General features: G+C 39.2%; 2 long non-coding RNA genes across 4 annotated transcripts in view; one reads left to right on the top strand and one right to left on the bottom strand.

Moving 5' to 3' along the window:
* LOC150083016 (uncharacterized) overlaps positions 1-21,062 on the bottom strand; it is a 256,002-nt gene that overhangs the window by 81,307 nt on the left and 153,633 nt on the right. The window contains exon 1 of one of the 3 annotated variants that reach the window (XR_016547150.1): positions 1,591-1,961. The exons of the other annotated variants lie outside the window; for them this stretch is intronic. This is a non-coding gene — a long non-coding RNA (uncharacterized LOC150083016). Of the gene's footprint in view, positions 1-1,590; positions 1,962-21,062 lie in introns of those variants that run through there. 3 annotated transcript variants of the gene reach the window in all.
* The window catches only part of LOC150083017 (uncharacterized), a 109,758-nt gene continuing 90,697 nt past the window's right edge, over positions 2,002-21,062 (top strand). Inside the window, exon 1 of the long non-coding RNA XR_016547153.1 lies at positions 2,002-2,070. This is a non-coding gene — a long non-coding RNA (uncharacterized LOC150083017). The remainder of the gene's footprint in view (positions 2,071-21,062) is intronic.

The raw sequence follows: 21,062 nt of genomic DNA, 5'->3' as shown, positions 1-21,062 counted from the left end.
TTCACTCGGTTTAATAATATTACAAAATACAGACGCGCTTCTGCTAGCCTTACTATTAGTTTTATCGGTGGGATATAGCAAAAGCATTCGTTTTTAATATCACTTCTACTTTGTCAAGTCCAGTGAATTAAGTAACTAGTTTTTATTTAACTCCGAGCGAGCGAGAGCTCATTTATATTCTTTGCCTGTGTAATGAACTAAAGCTTCATTTATAATTCTAATTTTTGAATAAGGCGACAAAAGCACTTGTTGCTCATTTAAAGACAAAAATCAGTTTTTATTTTCTTCAATGATTAGTAGGTATACCTAGTAGTTTAGGAACTAAATAAAGCAAATATAATGTTATTTTTGTTTTTGACCCAGTGCTTACCTACGCAGTGAGTTCAGTTATAATTTCGATTTTTACTATTATTAAGGAAAGATCTATTTTGTTTCATTTCGCACGTTGATCTGATTTTATTTTAGGCCTTCATGAAGTGCAGCGATGCTTATGCGAATTTAAAAAGAATGTTGTGTTATTTGCCGTTACCGTAGACCAAAATATAAGTCCCCTGCATATCTGTTAGGAAGCGTTCTCAGACACGTACAATAGACCCACATCGATTTATCCCAAAGAACCTTTCATTACATTTGTATACAATGCAAAACCAAATAAGTGATACACATATAAGACATTAGCTTAGCTTTACTGATGTGTGCACTGAAATCCGTTTAGTGCACACATCAATGCATTCATGATGTATAATAATGCTTGCATTTCAGTTTAGCAATAAGTAGAATAGGAAAATACCTAATTTTGATGATCGTAGTAATTCCAGAACAGCAACAACATTACAGCAGTCTTATAACTTTATGTTCTGCTTCACAGTTTTTAGCTTGATGCAGCTATCAAGCTAACTAAATTAAGGAGATGGAGTAAGGAATACTCAGAACGTACACATTTAAGTAAGGAACTCTTAAAGAAACATGATTCTTTTGTGCTCTTCGATCTTAAAAGCTTAGGTGTATTAAGATATCCTCACCAAATACCATCACTGTTGTAATTTTCGTGACATTACAATTAACATAAAACAAACTGCAGAGTACCGTGCTGAAAACTGAAAAAGTTATTCATTCTTGGACAAGGCTTTTCACATTATTGCATTCTTCTCGCTCACTGGCACATCACAACAAACAGTTTGATAGGGCATTGTAAAAAATACACTCGTGATTCTAATCCTTACTTAACTGTCGCATAGTTTCATAACCTTTGGCAGCGCGGCCAATAAATATTAAATAACATTATATTATTAGACGTTTTATTTAATCTATAAAAACCAGTAATATTTGAGAAGCAGACATTTTTTAATTGAAAAGGAGACATGAACAGAACGAGGTACGTACTAACTAGAATATGTCACGAGCCATTTTGGTAATTGAGTAATCTGTCTTAGTTTGTAATAGAACCTCTAACAGAAAGGTTATGACTTTTCATAACTTTAACGGAGGTCGAAATACATTCGATGTAGACAGAGACAAATGCAGGTTGCCTTGCAAACACACACACATTTAGATACAAAAACGACAGGAATCTAGAAACTGATGCCTTACCATGATACCACAACCCCCAGAACGTTGTTAAAATCCTCCAGCGTTCTCTAAGCGACCGAGGGTTCCCCGTTGCCTGGAAACTGTAATGGCAGCACAAACATCTCCGCTTCGCACGCCCGCCATCGGAAAAACTCGGCGGTCTCCAGAGCGATTACCTCGCTGCGAAGAATAGCTTTCGATGGCACGAGCTGGCCAAATCTAACGTTGGCATGGAACGTTATTTGCCGGCCGAATCTTACACATAAAGAAGGCAACAGCCACTTCTAATTAAGCATGGTGAATGCTTGCCGAAGATACGAAGGAAAAATTTCAGCCATCACCCAAGTGTCATCCTACGCACCAGTCCTTTCCGTACAGAAGACGCATTACCTCCCGACATGCAGCTGAAATGACCTTTTCTGTTGTTCGTAGCGGTGGTGTGAGACGCTGCGGTCTGCTCGAGACATGTAGGCGCAAAACGTCAGTTTCAGAGAAGCCAATGTAAGATGTATTTTTTTTTCTTTTAATTTTTACGTTTACTTGGTTGCGATACGGGAAGGGTCACACCGCTTCCGTAGGTAACCCCGTGAAGTATTGTGGGTATACGTAAGTTGGGCTTTGAAGGAAAAGCACCAAAATGTCTGCTAAAATATAGTGGCAGGTCGCGGAGGGCATTATAATAATTCGCGTGTGTCCGTTGTCTTTTTAAATAGCATCGTCGAATTTCCGATGCTAACCTATTAGAATTATGTTATTTTGTATAGAGAGAACCATATTCCCTTCTCTGACTACATAACCTTTTGCCATTTTGTACTCTTGTTAATCCTTAGCTTGCAAAAAAATAACAAGTATTAACGTAGGCCGGCCTGTCTACGGTGTATTCCCTATTATATGTGCCCGTCTTATTCCTAATGATAGGGTAGTCTTATTGCCAGATATCGTAAAATCCGGTGCCGCATCTCTGAAACTCAACTTGTAAATAAATGGTATAGCTGTGCTCACAAACGAAGACAGACCTTGTGTATAAAGTACTTCCTTTGGATAAAAAATAACAGTAATTTGTCATGCGCGGAACGTACCGACGAGTCTGGGCAAGCAGAAATTGTTAGGTTAAGAATATCAGTTTCTTACAGGCTCTCTTGTTTATAGGTTACCCAAAGGGTTTCGTGGTAACCAGTTATCAGCGACGGTTGTTGCTTTTGCTAAGGCTCTGTTGTTTCCTTTCTTATAAAGACAGGGTCTTCTTTTCGAAGTTGTGTGTTAGGTGGCCTAACAATCATTGGATAGATGGAATTATCAAGCAGTCGGCTATCAATATGCCAAGCAGATGTCTTTGTATTAGTCCTGGGTTGCACGCTGTTCTATCATTTAATAATTTTTTTAAGTTTACCTCTGTAAGTGCATACTTATATGATCTCTTCAACCTCTGGAGTAACCGGAATACTCTTATCTGTAACTCGCCCGTCGGATAACCCACTCTTCACTTGATGCTAACCACTGGAGGGTCATGTTGCAGCCGATTAAATGAAAGAAATGCAATAGCAAAGTTCTCCCTGTCTAATATTCGATCAACGAAAATTACAGTGTCGTTTAAAGTCTAAACTTTCATAGAGCTCATTAATGTAATATAAATCTTTGCTTTTCTATTAGTGTATAGAATAGTCAATGACTTTGGTTTCATTCTGTGTAAATATTGTCTGTATATTAGACCGATACTGATTTGGTTAGTTTGGATATTTTTATAGCCGGATTCTCAATTGAAAATAGGAGTATATTTTTTTTTCGGTTGGAATAGCCATAAGAATTAAAATAGTAGATGATTTGTATATTTATTTTGATTCATATTCAGAGAGAACACTCTTCAAGATCGTGGCTACCTTAAAAAAATATGCCAATAGTTTTGGCGAGGGATTGGTAATGTGTTGTTTTGAATTAGCTCCACTGTGTCTTTAAATTGCAAGTAATTCTAAGGCTGTTTTGGATGGAAAAAATCCTTCATCACTTTCTAAGAAGACTGGCTAGCTCAGTTGCGCTTGGAAAGACGATATATTCCTAGCATCATATCGACAGGATTGATTCGAACCCCAGTCTTTCCAAATGTGTATATTCTCTATGAAATTTATACGTAGGAGCAGATTAAACTCGCTAGGACATTAGAGAAAAACTTTTCAATCATATGTTGTGATATAAATCTGAACAAATATACTCTATCGCTTTACTAGGAATTGGTCTGAATATATTTTAATTAATTATTCATATTTATCTGCTGTACACCCTTTGGTTAGTTGACGGAAACTACATATTTAATTGTATAATACTACAGTCAGAAACAAAATCTTAAAGCAATAGTGCAGTACTTCCCAACCACTTATATTTGAGGCAGAGGCCACGGAAAAAATATTATATGCGCGCAAATATATTAATAAATATATTTTTAAACATAATGATGTGTACTCGTTAGATTTCTATAGTCATTGCTGTATTTCCTGTCACTGTTAATGTAATTTTTGCCTACCGAAAAAAAAAAAAAATTCTGTCTTATTGTTAAGTTCGCGGACCACATGTTGGGAAACATTGCAATAATAGATTTGGTAAGTGATGCAGATCACTTTTGGATAAAGTTCTCGATAATATCGCCTTCCGAATCCACAGTGCCTCAGATATTTTGCAATGTGACTTCGTATAATGGGCCTTGGAATTCAACATTAAACCCTGCCTACAGTCTCATTTACACGCTAACATACAGGAATTTCTAGAGAGATTTATTGACTTCATTTACGTGAGTTATTTGGTTTATATATAAATGCAACGTACCAGTCATTCATGATATATATATTGACAAATAGGTACAGAGAAATGATGTATACCCATATACTTCGTACGTACATAGGCATCAAAATTACCCTTATATACTGTCAAGAGTAGGTCGGGATTGTACTATTTTTTTTTAATTTTTTTTTTGCGTAATGTTCCTCACTGCATGATAATTATGTGATTTTATATAACTGAATTCGCATGGATGGAAATGGAAAATGGCGTGTACGAAGAATGGACAATTTAAAAAAATCATCTGTTGATTTCCCTGAACTTCCCTTCTGTAGTCCTGCCGAAACTGCAGAGGTGCAGTGCAGTTTCGGCAGGAGTACAGCGAGATTGGTGGCTCGCACGCTAGTCCCGCTTGGTCAAGAATTTCCAAGGCCATAAGATGAACGGCCAACGTCTAGTGACTGTCAAGCACTTCCTTCGACATCCTGCCGTTCAGGGCTCAGATCTTATTACTTATGAGAGAAAAAGGAATGGGGTTATCGATTGATTAAATGACACAGCTCTCCCGAAAATTGGGCTCTCCGATCAACCAAGAAATCACACTAGTCAACCAACTAGAATATAACCAGAAACGTGAATTAAAATCACAGAACTTGATCCAGCACAATATGGAAGAGCGCAACGGAGTGATTTCTATGACCCTGCCATGTAGGAACATGCTGACTACAGTTGGATTTTTTCCCCTGAAGAAACGATAACAGGACCGAATGATGTACGCTGATGCCTAAGATGCGGAAAGTAACTAAACATAGAGAGTAAAATCTTTAAATAGTAATGATTATAGTAATGATATTCTGTAGCTTGCAAATACAATCGAGATCTGTTAAGATGATTTATCCGTTATCAGGACTGTGACCTAATGTCTGATCGCTAATAATGATATTTATATAGTTTAGGAGATACGAATGTAATTATTAGACCTAGCGTGTGTCTAATACAGCAACATAACAGTTTGTGAATCAGCTTGGGTATTTTTAAATCACCTTTCAATTTATTAGAAATTGCTCAACTCGGGACATCCCTCGTCTAGTACAAAAAAGTAATTAATTATTGTTCCACATATTATATGCTCTAACCAGAAACGTTTTGATTAAGATTAGATTTATAGTTGAGTAAATCACGACATAATTCATCTTGTCGAATTCCCCATTTAGTTTGGGCCCCAAATGTTATTTGAGAAAGTCAGGCGACAGAACACAAACGTCATGTTCGTGTTATGTAAAACAAATTTGACGAGAGATCTGTATGCAATATGAGCAATAACAAAAGGCTTCTTAGAACGATTCTCATCGAGACGTTTTTCATACTATATATTATAACGCTGTAAACTTAAAAAAAAATAGCGTAATAGCGACAACTGCCGAATATTGTGTAAACGGCACTCCATCGTCAATAGTAACGCCTTAGCATGGCTGGACCAGACTCTTAAGCCAAAGCACTTGAAAAGGGCCCAAGACATGGCTTACTTAAATCTATCCCTACACCTCAGTTAGAGGATAATTTTAAAATAACGGATATTAGGGCTATCTGTGCCAAAAATAGTAGAACTGCGTCTCTAACTTAAGAATAAACCGAGATGTAAGGTGTAAATGTCATTTTTCAGGAAGCTGTAGTCGTTAGCATTTAGTCTCGGAACTTGAATTACCGGTGGCATCCATTGTAGAAAGCTCCAAATAATAAACATTTCGCAACTCTTTAGATATTTGTGGAGCTATGTGTATTTACATATGATATCCTCGGTCTAGTCTAGCAGCGGGTGCATTATTTCATTACAACACAGCAGATGTCGGGAATCAAACCTTCAAATCGCACTCAAGTGAACAATGTTTGGGATGAAAAAAATGTATAGGCACTTATACAAAGCTTGTGCAACTATATACAAGTATGTCCCCGTCTTCCCCAGAATTCCGTTTAACAGATGATGAATTTCTAGAGATTTTCCATGATCATTTCTCTAGCTAGCACAGAAGTAACAATATTTGATGATCACACTTTAACATTTCTATTGACTTCATGGTACAGTGCATTGCATATCCAAATGACACAAATCATAAAATGAATATATAAAGAAAAGTATAATATTTATATCCTACATTCATTCGATCGAAACAAGCAGTGGTATGGCATTATTAAATGCCCACCATGCACACACACACACATTAATAGTTATGCTTATCCCGTTGTGTATGCTGTATAATACTTCTGTATCAGTACACCACATTAGAAACATTGGACTCTGTGTGTTGATGGGTTTATTTTTAGTCTAGGGTGGCTAAAAAAGTATATTTGAGCCCAGAATTTTTGAAGTTTCGCCATGGGATGTCATGTGGAGAAAATGAAACATTCCTAAATCGATATTTGGCAACATGTTTAAAAAAAAAAAAAAAAAAAAAGGAAGACCAAGGGTAACATAGTCTAAGAGACGACCAAAGTAGGGGTAGAATAGGGCTACCTGGTCGAAAGGGGCTGATTATTCCATCTCGCCATGAGACCCTAGAGAATCCGAATTTGGAATTGCAAGCAACCACAGGCAAACCTGTAAATGTTTTCACGACATGTAGCGATCTGCATGCTATGAATTTCCACTGAACAGCTACAGCTCACAGACTTTTGATAATAAAAACAGATAACACATCATCGATTTGCATAGTACAAGGCACACCAAACCTGGATTGTAGGTCAATGAAAATTCTGTGGAGCAATGAGTCACGCTACCTGCTCTTCTGGGCGTGTTTGGGTATAGGAAGATGCTTGGAGAGCGCTTATTATCTAAGTGTGATGCCTTGGCTGTGAGGTGGTCTGAACTAGAGAGTTCTATGTACTGCGACTATTGGACCTAATCGTAGTGCATGGAACCATGAATACTGCATCTTACACTGAAGTTCTGGACAGTTCTGGGTACCCTACTTGTGAAAATTTTATGGACGTGGCCCTTGCATCTTTCAACACGACAATGCCCCACAAAGAAAGGCCTGTGATTTTTGGCCTTTCAAACCAGTTAAACATCTTTGGGATGGATTGTAACGCAACATTAGGGAAAGGCCAAGACGGCCTTCTTCGTTAGTGGAGGTTGCGAATACTTTATAGGAAGAATGGAGCACAATACCACCACCTTTCTACCAGAAAGTAGCAGGAAGTATTCCATGACGAATTGAAACAGTCATTTTGGCCAACACTCTATTAATTTTCTTGAATAAAAAATATTTTATTTCGCAATTGCAACTGTCTCAGTTGGCCTTTTAGGTTAGAATGCTTATAGTATTATCATATAAATGTGAAAATTTTGCTGCTAAGCGTTCTGATAATTCATCCTACATTCAAGGTCCTTTACATTCACCCTACTGGCTGTAGGGTGAATGTTTTAATGAAGACACTATTCATGTCTTTTAAAAAAGTATTTTCAGAATATTTACCTGGTAATGATGCCTGGGCAGTTTTCACACCACAAGTAGCCATAAATCGCCAAATATTGCTTGCTAGGAGAGAGTACAACGAAATGTTGCATCTGCAGTCTTGTGTGAGGTGCTGACGTTATTGTTTAAACTGCCTTTTTAATAGATAACGTGTATTCTGTCTTGTGCTTATAGAGATTGTGAGCTCATAACCACACTGTATAATGCACTTCAAATACTGTGTCCCAGTAGAGACCGCACTAAAATAAGAAAAATAATAATAAAAATAAAAAAGACAAAGAGTGTTGAAAGCGTCAAAATACGGGGTAGTCCGCTTAGTTGGTTGTTGCAGGGTTTTAGGTGCATCAGTACTTATGCATTATTGCACCGTATATCTGTAAATTGCGAGTTCTGTGGTCGACTTGCTATGTTCTGGGGGATAAAAACCATGCTATCTTCTCCAGAGACAGCCAAAAAAGGCCCATAAAAATTCCTCACATTATTGAGGTTATTCGAACTCATGTGTTTTCTACCCGGTGTGGAGAGGACGGTGATTATACCAACTGTGCTGCAAAAGGGTATCCAAATGAGGAACAACTTAGTATAGCATTAGTACTTGTAGTGGCAAATGCAAGAAAGCAAGCACTCAGCCAAAATAAAATAAAAATAAATAAACCCTTTCCCACATCATCTGTCCTTCCTCTTCAGTAATTTGTGTAGTTCTTTGAATTTATTCAAATTACCCACCTCCACAACAACATATGGAAGTTTGTTCCAAAATCGACCACCCGCTTGGCTGAAGGCAAACTTGGGCACATTTATCCTGCAACCATCCTTCCTCAATTTGAATTTATTCCCCCCCCCTCACGTGTGTAGTCTGAGTAAAAGGAAGACTACCATCAGCACTGAGCTTGCTCAATTCATGCAGGTGCTTAGTCTACAGATGCTGCGGCGGACCGGGCTAGCCGAGTGGGTAAAGTACCTGCCCGGCAACCCAAAGGTCGCGGGTTCGATTCCCGCCTCGGGCTTGGATCAAAGTACTGCAAAAACTTTGGGAGGTGCAATATGGCCACAGAAGCCGATGCGCCAACAACTACCAAATCAAAAAAAAAAAAAAAAAAAAAATACAGATGCTGCGATTTACAGAACTGAATCCTTTCTCTTTGCCCTTCTCTGCATCTTTTCTAAAATGAGGCCTCCAGATATTCAGTACTCAAGATGCGGCCTAACCTTTTCCTTGTACAATGGGATATCGCCTCCTTATCTCTGCTAACAAAGTTTCTGTGTATCATTGACAAAACGGCATGAGCTGTCCTGGCAGCCTGTCTGCACTGATCAGAGAAATTCATATCTGACTGCACAACTACCTCCAGGTCCTTTTCATATTCCACTACCCAGAATGTAGTACCGCACTGTTGGTACGTTAATCTGGGATTCCTGCTACCCATAAGTGGTATTTTGCATTTGTCATTGTTAAACTTCAATTGTCATTTCTCAGCTCATCTGCCTAACTTTTCTAGATCTTCTTGCAGTTTGTTTGTTATTTGGTTTTTAGGAGCATTAGTAACTAATGCCATATTGCTCCTGGGATATGCAATGGTCATTCTCTGACCTTTCCGCATCCTCTGTATGTGGTGGTCAAGGGCTCGAACCCCGGACTAATCAAGAAGCGTGTGCTACGCACTGTTGCTCCTGGCTACGGAGGCGCCCTTCTTGCAGTAGCTTACCCTGATTACTGAATATGTAGGATACAGATTGTAGCGACCAAGAACCTTATAAGGGGTCTTTGTTGAGTAGGGGACAGTAAAATGAATGAAGGCAAAATTTTCACTGTTATTAATGATTCCAGAAGTAGTGGCTATAAATTCAAATTACAGTGGAAGAGGTTTAGATAGGATTGTACGAAGAAGATTTCTCTCAACCAGGGAGTTGTTAATTACTGGAATATTTCCGTGGATATATATCTACGTCTCTAATTATTTTTTATTGGCGGTTGTTGTTCTAGGCGGATCAGTGACTTAGACCATATCATGTCTGTGAATTGCGTCTATGCTCCTCTTTGTTGGATGAAAACCCCAATTTCCTGGAGAAAAATAAATCCCCGTTCCCGAGTTCGAATCCCGTCATAATTTAAACTTGGGTTTTTACTGCCAGGTGTAGGTAGGACAGTGATTATGTCAAGTGTGCTGCCTGCGAGAGCTTGGTTGACGCTGCAGAAGCCTGAGACTTTCTTATACTATATAGCTAATCCTAATATTATCGCTTTAAAAAGGAGTTATGCGATAAAATCAGTAATTATTTGTTGTAATCGATTAAAAGTACAAACAAATTATATTATTTCAATTCAGTAAAATCTTGAATTGTGAATACTAAAATGTTGCATTATTTATCGTGTAATGTAGGTAAAACGATCATTCTATTCTAATGTTTCTGTATTGAGCGTTGTTGGCCTGGTTATGAGTTAGTAAATAATAATCATGCTAAACCGGAAAGCATCTTTTTATACTTTACTACATGATGCGGTTTATTTAGTATTTAATGTGGCGTTCACTGCAGTTATGAATTTCAAATTTTCAAACGATGTGTGCTGTATAGGAGTTAGCTGCTGTTGCAACAGTGCGCCTTCCTTGAGCAGTTCTTGCAGGGACTGCATATTCAGTTATTCTCTACCCTCCATGAAAATATTTCAGGTTAACATAGGCAGGCGGCTTTTTATGGATTTAGACCAGATATTAACAGCGTTGAATATTAATGCTGTTAAGATACAACAGCGTTCAATATCACCTCATGAAGTGGTAGAACCACTGAAATTTGGGTTAATTTCGAGTAATCGTCATATTGCTTGAATAGTACGTTGTGTTATCAGTAAGCAGAAAACCCTTCGTTTGCTCATTTCACTCAATATTTGAAAATTACAGAGTCATTCATGAGACGACCATCATCCTCTCATGATACTGGAACAAAAGAGTTTTACTTTTGACATAACGCATAACTAGAGATTGTGTGAACAGTACTCTTTCAAAACAACGTTCAGTTTTAACCTTTTCCATTTGCTGCAGATCAGCAACAGAGGGGAATGCTAAATTTGCTCGCCTGATTTTTATAATGTACTTTATTATTGCAGCAGTTTCTCACGCTGAAATATACGACCGAATTTTAGCTTATGGCGTCTTCTTAAATCGTATTAAGATTTTATGCTATGACGAGTAAGTGAAAGATTATCATTCTAAATAAGCCTTTCTGCCAATGAACATGAGTCGCTTTACTTTCTTGCTTTGTAAACGAATACGTTAAAATTGCTATTAATGTGAAATTTGCATAGCATTCTTCAATAAATAGGCATGCACCAGGTCGCAGTAACCAATTTATTGCGAACTGCTGCGTGGCATGTAATGTTGGTACCGTAATGGTACAAACCAGAGGCAGAGATTGGGAGGAACTTACGCAATCCACTTTTTATTGATATAGGGAGAAAGAGATTCCCCCGCGATATGACATTTTCACTGAATTCGAAAGTTTTTTGTTTGTTTGTTTGTTTGTTTTTAAATCATAATATGCAAAAGAAATACGGAAACAATCGTATATTTTTGTAACATACCGTAAGTAGGATGAAATCTTTGAAATTATAAAGGTAAGCACTAATAACACCGGTTTCTAGTACTGTATTAGTAGTGCTTACCAATGAATCCTAGTGGTTTATGTTAGTAACTGACGCAAACTTAATTCACAGGGAATTATCAGATCAGAGCACTTTTATCTCATGTGCAAGAAACGTAAAAAACCTTTATTATGCCTGTGGAAACTGCAGGTACTATATTTACTCGGTAATGATCTTAGTATTCCAAGTAGTGTTTATATATGATGCAAACTCTTGTGTACAGCACTTCGTTTATTGTATAATGCATGTTAACACGCCTAGTATCATCATATATACACGGCATTTGCTGCTGTTTTTACTTATGAACTGTATTACATGTTGTACTCAGCATATGAAAACGTTATTCTTTAATTCATCACTATTCGTGGTCTAATACCTTAAACCACTGTTACTGATTTAAAAATGGTAAAATGAAGTGGGTGAAGAAGAGTTCAGTGTGATCTTATTTTGATTTTGATATTTTTATGTAAAGTAAGGCAAATAATTTACAATTATTGTCGTCAGCCATCCATAGGATTCTTTTGTACAGGATACCTCGGCAGAGAGACGGAAAACGCCAGCCGGAATTCCAATCTGGATTTCGTATTGACTAACACACGAACCATATCAGAGGTGTCACCAGCGGTTCCATCACTTAATAGCTAGCTTGCACACACATCACTTTACACACCGCTTTATGTATCTGTTTCGCTGGGCTGTTTAACCAGTGCGTGCTCTAATGAACAATGGCTACCATTCACGTGCGTGAGAACTATGAACGCGAAAGCCAAAAGGTTGCGTATACGGACGACCAGCCGCTGGAGTGCCGGCCTCAGCTGCTGAATCACAGCGGCATTGTTCCGCGGTGGCTTACAGCAAGCGTCTTGCTTAAATGCTCGAGTATGGCACAACAGACCTCCCAAAGTGACGGCCCGATGGGAGTAACGGGCAGGATAGCGCCCGTAGCTGAGGTCTGAGCGTCGAAAGTGTCACAAACTCTTGTATGTTGCGATTTTGAAATTGCTTAACCCATCCTATCCGCATTTCACCGTACGAGCGGGCAACTTCATTATTGTTGTGCGTGAAGGGATCGGGATGAGGGATGGATATTATTAGGATGGTGTTTTTAATCCAAACTAAGCAACTCTCCCATCAAAAGTTTACTATACAGCAACAAGGTCAGTACATACGGAAAGAGAGAGAGAGAGAGATTCCTAAGACTTATGAATGGATTCTTGATAACTAGACAACAATTTGCAACAACAGCAGCACGTGGATGTTACACCAGTGACGCATCACGTGGGTTTGCAGTAGTCTCCGACGCAGCAAAGAAAGTCCTGAGTAAACACAAAACAACAACTAATTCCAACCACAAAATCGCACCTCGACCGGCTAGCAGGTGAAAGTGTAGGAACAATAGCTAACGCACCACCGCCCTACCGCTCTCCGTCGCTCGGTACACAATCAACGTCCACCTGTCCCATCAACCACCTCTAGATTTAGCACTATGTCATCTCTCTCTCTCTCTCTCTCTCTTTCTCCCTCCCCCCTCCCTCCCTCGTTGTAATGCCGCCTGGAGCGTGAGCTTCCCTCCGCTCCCCTCTTCTCCAGACAGTTAATGGAGCCCAGACAAAGACCACTAGCAGGGGTGTTAGAATGACGGCAACCCCGCGCGCTGGTAACGGTCCCCACATGATGAAGGCCGTTACTAGGGGATGAGGGGGCGATCGAGCGAGACACGGTAAGATGATGAGAGAGAACGGGGAGAGCTAAGAATATATATAAAAACAGGGAACAGCCGTACGACTGACGGCGCGGTTGCTTCTATCATCCTTTCTTTTCCCGGGTCGTGCCAGTCGTAGCCAATCAGAGAGCGGAGGCCTGCCCTGTGACTGGCACACAAGAAGGAACACATCACCTCCAGTAGTGCTCCAGGCCTTCGGAACTGTCCGACTAGACCCGTCAAGGCCGTGCACTCCTTACACACGGCTGCCGGCTTTATGTTTATACAAGCAGACGCCGGGTTATCGTTCGAGCTGATAGCAAGCGTTTGTTAATATTTAGTAATAAAATCAAATAATGTCTCGCATGCACTCAGTTGGAAAGTCGGAAAATCTTGGGATTAGTGATGATGTGACTGCTGGTCATTCTCACTCGGAATTTAAGATTCTTTGGCGGAACGTTCAGAAGGTCAAGTGCATGTGTGTGCGTTCGTTAAGCAACCTCTAGTTTTCTCTAGTTTTCATTTTAATAATGCTGACTGCTACTCGTATCGATGGACGTAATTTCTTGTGTCTGAAGACACTGGATATGTGTTAGTCTCAACCAATGCCTACCATGAGTTATTAAGTTAATACTGAGGACTGGCACACACGCTAGATAAACATACTGCGCGGCGCCGCTTGGGGAGAAAAATTAATTTTTCCTTCGTTGTACGCTAACAATACTTTCTTCCCGTAGCTATCAGAAATGGAACACGCCTCACAAGCTGCTTCAATCAACCAGAGCCAATTTGCAGAAATGGAAGTTAAAATCTCCACCTGGTCTTTCTTTTGATGAAGCGTGGCAATTATCACGTTTTCGATGTCTCGTCTATAAAATAGCATTCTATAGATCCATAATGAGGTCCGGCATTGCCAATTGTTAACCAAGCAGCATAAAATAATATTTTAGTTTCCTGAAAACACCAGACCATGGTCCGCCGTCAACGGACAAGTGAGATGGACAGTATTCAGCTACAAAAGCATAATCACAAACCAACAATAGAAGCATCAGTTTCAAAAACTACCCATGATCCTGAATCTTGCATATGCATGAGAGACTGTGAAAGATAGCGTAACTCATGCCTTGTGGGTTGTTCGTACCACTCTGGATGGCACTCGATGAGCTGTGTAATCCCAAATTGCACTAGTCGTAATTGCCGGATATTACTCGTCCCCCACCAGCGTCAGTCACTTTACATTCGCCACAACTAATTCGAAATACGATGTTTCCTCTATTTTAGACGACTGAAAGTAACCATATAAAGTCATCATGATATGTTTTTGAGCAGACATAGCGATTTCGTAAATGAGGCCGTCGATGTTGCTTCCTATCTGATTGTCAAAACTTAAAACCAGTCCTAGAATAAGATGAGTTTGTTATTGTTTTTGCCGTAAAACAATTAAGACCATAACAGTAACTAAGGCCGTTTTGCTTGTTTTGCTGGATGGAAGACCCAGATTTTCGGGGATAAAAATTCCCGAGAGAGACCAACTCGGCCGTGGTGTATAATAATAATTAAAAACTCCCGTCTCGACGGGATTAGAACACAGTTCTTTTCCACACGCTTCGGAAGGAGAACGAACGTAATCACACGAGGGTCTAGAATAAGAAGGTCCATCAATTTATTATTCTATTTTGCAGAGCAACGTATTCACGAAGTGTGCATTTATAAAATTGTAAATATTTCGGCTGGTAGTGTCCATATATATTGCGATCTAACCCCAGGTGCATGTGGTGACTCGCACTTCAGTACTGTATGTAGTTTAACACACTCCTAACCTGCTGTTGTTCAAGGGTGGATCTTATTGGATTAATAAACTAATAGTAATAATTAAATGCATACTGGGCTACGTCAGTGTATTAATCCATAAGTAGGATTTGAGTTCGTACAATTGAATGCTGCTTTTGTAAGCAACGCAAACTTTCTTTTCTGTTAAGTTGTAGTTTGTACGCACATAAAGAAGCATAACCATGTCACTTCATATCGGACATTGATCTGTCCCAATAATGAACTTAAATCTGTGATAGTGGTTTGAATCAGGGAACAACTGCAGCCAACTTGTGTGACACAGTCATTAGAGCGACTGAACCAAACCGTAGAGAGTGAAGGATTTCCACTGATCCCTACAGACTCTTTATGTTCCACAAACAAACAAACAAACACTTTTTTTTTCAATCCCTTTTGTACTGCCATCTTCTTGTTATCAAGAGCACACCAAATCAGCATAGTTATCCACCAGTGATGCCTCGCTTAAGAAAAATCAAACGATTCTTCAGTCAAATTATCTTGTCTACTAATTTTTATTGACTCTTCTTAAGTTTCAAAATTTGCTGGTGTAGCAAGGGGATTCCACATTTCTCCGTCCGATCGTCGATTTCGTATACAGGCCACCAAACCAAGTACAGTATAAACTTTTAGCTCTTCTCTTCCATGCTAATATCCGCTAACCGTCGATACGGAGAGACGCCGCGTACGCTCAAGGGAGAAAAGTGCCGCTTTGTTCACATTGTCTGGTAAACGTTGGTCGTGTCACCTATAATACCTAACGTCGTCGTCAAACTGAAAAAGACTACGATGAACTGGATGTAAAAAATGATGATGGAAAATGCATCAGTTCAAAAGACTTCACTTTTGATTCGGCGGAAGTCCCCGATTTTTATTGCCAAACTGCAGAGTAAGTTTTAAGACCAGCGTCCAGACACACAAATAAGGTCACTCCTTATCTACCTACCACTTTGCGCAAGGATCAAACACTTTCTGTTGATTGATTTTTTTTTTCTTATTTTTTCTTCAGAGAACGAGTCAACGGTTGCCCCTCATTTGGAACACACTTAATAAATATAGGTTCTCAAGGAATTCAATGAAGTGGGACATTGAAATGAAAATTGAAGCCGTGATTAACAGCTTGGTCGCCGTGTGGTAGGGCTTCCAATTCCTCCCTTAGGCGAACTCTTTGGTGTTATCGTGGCACCGAGATGGGCCAGTAGCAGCAGCATCTCAGCAAAATGTAAATATGCAATCTTCGTTAAGAACTTGAATTAAAACTGTCAGTTCACCGTTTTCTTTCTTCATTTCCTTTTAATTTAAACATATTAGGCATCATTTCTTCCTATTCGCTCTGGTTTTGCGTCACTAGACCGTGAGATTGTTTGTCAGTCAAGAAATGTTTTGAACTTCTCAATAAGACATATTATTAATGCCTTAAACTAAGATTCATCATTCCCGGAGACTTACGAGATTAATTTCAATCGATCATTATCACTGCGCTTGGATTTCTCCTTATTGCATGGGAATTCAATGGCTGAAAGTTATAAATAATTCAATAGAATTATTTGAATAAAAAAGCTGTAGTCAAATAAAATGAACCTGATCGAAAGAAGTATATAGTATTAAGAATAAGTTAATGTGTATTTTTCTCATGAATTGTCTGATTTTCAGTTTTGACCAGAGTGAGATTTTAAACTATGTGAAAAAAGAAAACAGCTTGGATTCTAGAAACTGATTGATACTTCACAGGAATATTCGGCTTGAATTAAAAGGAAAAATTTGTTTGGTATTACGAACAGCTTTAACCAGAAATAAAAACACCTAAACATATTCAAACTGTGCAGTTATTATTTATATGTACGACTTTTTTTTTAGGAGCAGAAATAATTCTAATTTCTCTCTTTTAATACTTGCAATCACACAATTTAAGAAACCAAGCTTCGAGCCCGTGATCTTTTTGTGAGAATCATTATCACAGTAATGTAGAGACAAATATCTCACACAGATTGCGACCACAAACAGATGAAAAATAAGTTTTCCAAAGTTAGAAGACCGAATTGCTGTATGGCTTAAACACATGACCATTTGACGATGGTTACTTGTATCTGAAAGAGATTAATTTTCCGAACATACAAGCCAAGTTCCACAGACGCACACACAGCGCATATCTTTATAGGAAGCCGTACAAGCACGAACACTCTCCCGCTGGCTGAGGCCGTCGGTGCGATCCCATTTCCTGGAGCGGAGGCGTATCGGAGGGCGAGCAGACAATTAAGCCGGATGAAGGCCACCGACGACACAGAGTCGTACTCCAGCGGGGCTGTGCTGCACACTGCGGACGAAGACACAGGCGGAAGCAGCGAGAACGGGGAAATTCAGCACGTGCATTTTCCAGTCCCCTCTCCTGCAGACTTCTTGGCTGTTTTGGTGTAGTAGTGTGTGCGCTAACGAGTTCGGTGTGGGTGGTGTTTTCTCCATGTCATTATTTCATTGTGAACAATGTTTATATTCTTTGCTTCCTACACTTAAACACGGGACTTCCTTTTCCATTACCAGCGCACATAATTAAAGTAGACTTTTTTTCTCCCTTTTCAAAGTGAAGCTCACTTTTGGTTTATCTCATTAGAAATTGTATTTTACACTCATCACCTGCTTGTCTCTATTTCCAACTACATCCATATAAACGAAGGCAACCAATTTCTTCATGCAGCGATTATACTGATGCTGCTGCATAACATTCTGTGAACAATTAACGCAACTTTCCAGTTTGTATTTCATTCAACAGAGAGGAAATTATTCTCTCCTTTCGGCAGCCATAAGCATATGAAGAATATAGATAGCTGAAAGTGGGACACACACACACAGGGATTTAACTTCTCGCATAAACTTCAGAAAAGGAAACATTGCGAAGCGTGGTCTGATGATTGAATAAGTTAAAAAAAAAAGATTTTGAGTTGTCACCGAAAAAAGGCCTATGCTAGGAAGTGAACACCAAAGAAAAACAGAAAAATTCAAAAGGAGTCGATGGATGGTTTTATACAGAAAATACCTCTTCGAGGGATCATGTTCCCAACCCAGAGTGATGGAAGTGGACCCATTGGGTCAGTCATTAATTTTCTTTTGCTATCCAAATGGGTTATGACCGAGCGGGTACTCATTCGCAGAGCCGTTTATCTATTTATACAGTATATGACTGCTCACCAGGGTTTCATTTCTTGCCACATCTCCCCTCCTTCCTCCCCCTGTATTTTATATCATCACGATCCTACATACGTCATTAGCGTTCTTTATATACACCGATCCAGCAGATGGCACTGTTGGTGTCCACTCCCTAGACTCTCATCCATCCATCCCTCCCATCCCGGCCGGTCGCTATTATTAATGTGTGCCGAATCCCGAAGCCAATAGCGGCTGTGTAATTGTGGCGCAGACATCCCACTCCACGCGTTCACTCGTACTGTAGAATGTTATCGACAATCGCACGTGAGCGGCATACAGAACGGCCTCCTTTCATCTCTCGGAAGAGATGGAAGCTGGGAGCAACCATTTGGAGGGGTACAATGCAGGGAGGGGTCGGAGATCATTACATACAGCCGGGCGATAGTTCTCTTCCTGCTGAATATGTCGGTGTGCTGTGTTAGAACGTGTGAGTAATTAATCCCAGAATAATATCACATTGTATTGTTATCGATGCTAACAGTTACTAGTTACCGTCTGCTACAGCTGTACGAAATATTAGTATTAGTTGTGTGAAACTGATAAACGAGCGAGTTATTTCAGCCATTTGAAAAATATCCAAGCACATCATTAAAAAAAATCACCTCTACTGAGATAATGATTCAATCTTGTTAAGATTATCACTGGTAACATTATTTGCTTGACCCTTACACCCAACATTGCTTATGGTTAAGTCATCACTAACTGCATTCAATAAAATTGTGACCTCGATCATGTCTAGAATTGAATAAAGTCAAAATAGACAGATTACAAATCACCTTTAAAAAGCAGTATAGCTTTCTATACTTGAACAGACTTCATAAATGCTTTGTTTTAATGCAGCAAAATTCTAGGTCTTACACTTGGGGAATAGCAACCCCAAAATAATTTATATACTTGGTGGGGTTGAATTAAATACAGTGGAGGAGGAAGAAAGGGATCTGGGATTACAATACGAGCAGATATGAAGTTCCTGAACAGTGTAAATAGGTAGCCAGAAAAGCCCATGGTGTCCTATGGACGATTTATCAAACATTATCCAATAGAAATAATGTTCGGAGATGGGGAGGTCATAATCCAATTGTATGACCAAATTTGGAATACTGTGTAAGGTACGGAGACCTCATATGAAAAAAGACGTTGAGCTTCTTGCAATGTTCCAAAGACGGGCAATTCGTAGTGAGATCGGCAAAACGGCGACCGTATGAGAAAAGACTTCGATTATGTAGGTTAGTATTAGCAATGGCCACATGGTGCAAGGAAGCCTATGGCTTATGCTGCACCAACCAAAAAAAAGAAACAGACAACCTGTGCGTTTCCCTCCTCCTGTAGGTAATTATCCAGCTGACCTTTGAATTTCCCAAAACTGTCAGTCTCTACCACCCATGTAGGTAACTTACTCCAGTAATTTATAACTCGCTGGCTAAAATAAAACTTCCTGCAATCCAGTCTAAGCATCTCCCCCCCCCCCCCGTAACTTGAAATTATGGTCCCTAGTTCTAGAATCATTTATAACCGTGAAAATTTCGTCCTCATTCATTTTACTTATGCCTCTCAGAGCCTTAAACACCTCAATCACGTCTCCTCTAAAGTGCCTAGTCTCCAAGCTCTGAAATACACATATTCAAAGTCTTTTCTCATATGGGCGCACTATGGCCACAGATGCCGATGCGCCTAATAAATCACCAAACAGCCCTTTTGCCGATCTCACCAGGCTAGTTACCCGTCTTTGGACCCTTCACAGGTTGCACAGCTTGGAAACTAGGCGCCTTAGAGGAGACTTGATTGAGGTTTATAAGGCTCTGAGAGGGGTTAGTAAAATGAATGAAGGTAGAATTTTCACTTTTATAAAGAATTACAGAACTAGGGGCCATAAATTCAGATTACAAGGGAAGAGGTTTAGACTAGATTGTTGGAACAAAGCTGCCTTAGCAGGTAGTTTGAGGCTGACAGTTTGAATAAATTCAAAGGTTAACTGGACAGTTACCTATGTGAGGAGGGGAAGCACATAATTTGTATTTTCTTATCTACTTTTTTTTTTTTATCAGTGCAGCAAAAGCCTATAGCTTCCTTGCACTATATGGCGAATACTATTGCAGTTTGTCCTGTTATTGAAAAGAGCACAAACTACAAAAATTATGCAAGGAAGCGGACTTTTTCTGCATCCGCCAAAAAAAAAAAGTAAAATAAATAAATAATAATAAAGAATATTCTTACAGTTCTAATTCCCACAAGGTACCCATCCAATATTGCTTTGAATTTAGCCAGACTCACTTTCTCTACCGCGTTGGGAGGGCAACTTATTTTAGTGTTCTACAACCGGTAGGTGAACTTCAAGAGATGTAGTCTGCTGCTATTCATCGAGATTTTTTTTTTTTTTTTTTTTTGTTTCATCTACGAAGGAGAAGAGATCTTCCTCAGTGAGATCTTCCCCCCCCCCCCCCTCTCGTTAGATGTCTAGTCAAACTTTGCAGTCCACACCTAGGCATTCTTCATATTGCATTTATTTGCACCTACTGCTAATTTAGTCGCCCTCTCCAGAAATTCCGTGTCTTTTTTTTTAGGTGATATTTCCAGGCCTGAATACAATATTCCAAATGTGATCTTTAAAGAGAAACAATGATATTCTTCTCCCTTCTATCAAATGTTATATAAAGCATGAACAGCATAATCTGCGTTTTTGGCTTGTTTACACTGCATGAAAAATTTCATTACAGATTGAATTTTAACACGTCTTTTTTTCTTGAATAATTTTTAGCTCCTTCCCCTTAGCTTATACGTGATACTTTTACATTTACATTTAGAAACATTAAACTTTAGTTGTCATTTTTGGGATCACATATGCAACCGATCTGAGTCTTTTTGAAGCAACGTGGCCTGGTTCGAATTG

Source organism: Mastigoproctus giganteus, chromosome 7, assembly GCF_048544385.1.
Source record: "Mastigoproctus giganteus isolate SK-2022 chromosome 7, ASM4854438v1, whole genome shotgun sequence".
Classification (NCBI taxonomy): domain Eukaryota; kingdom Metazoa; phylum Arthropoda; class Arachnida; order Uropygi; family Thelyphonidae; genus Mastigoproctus; species Mastigoproctus giganteus.
This window is presented reverse-complemented; position numbering and strand designations above follow the sequence as displayed.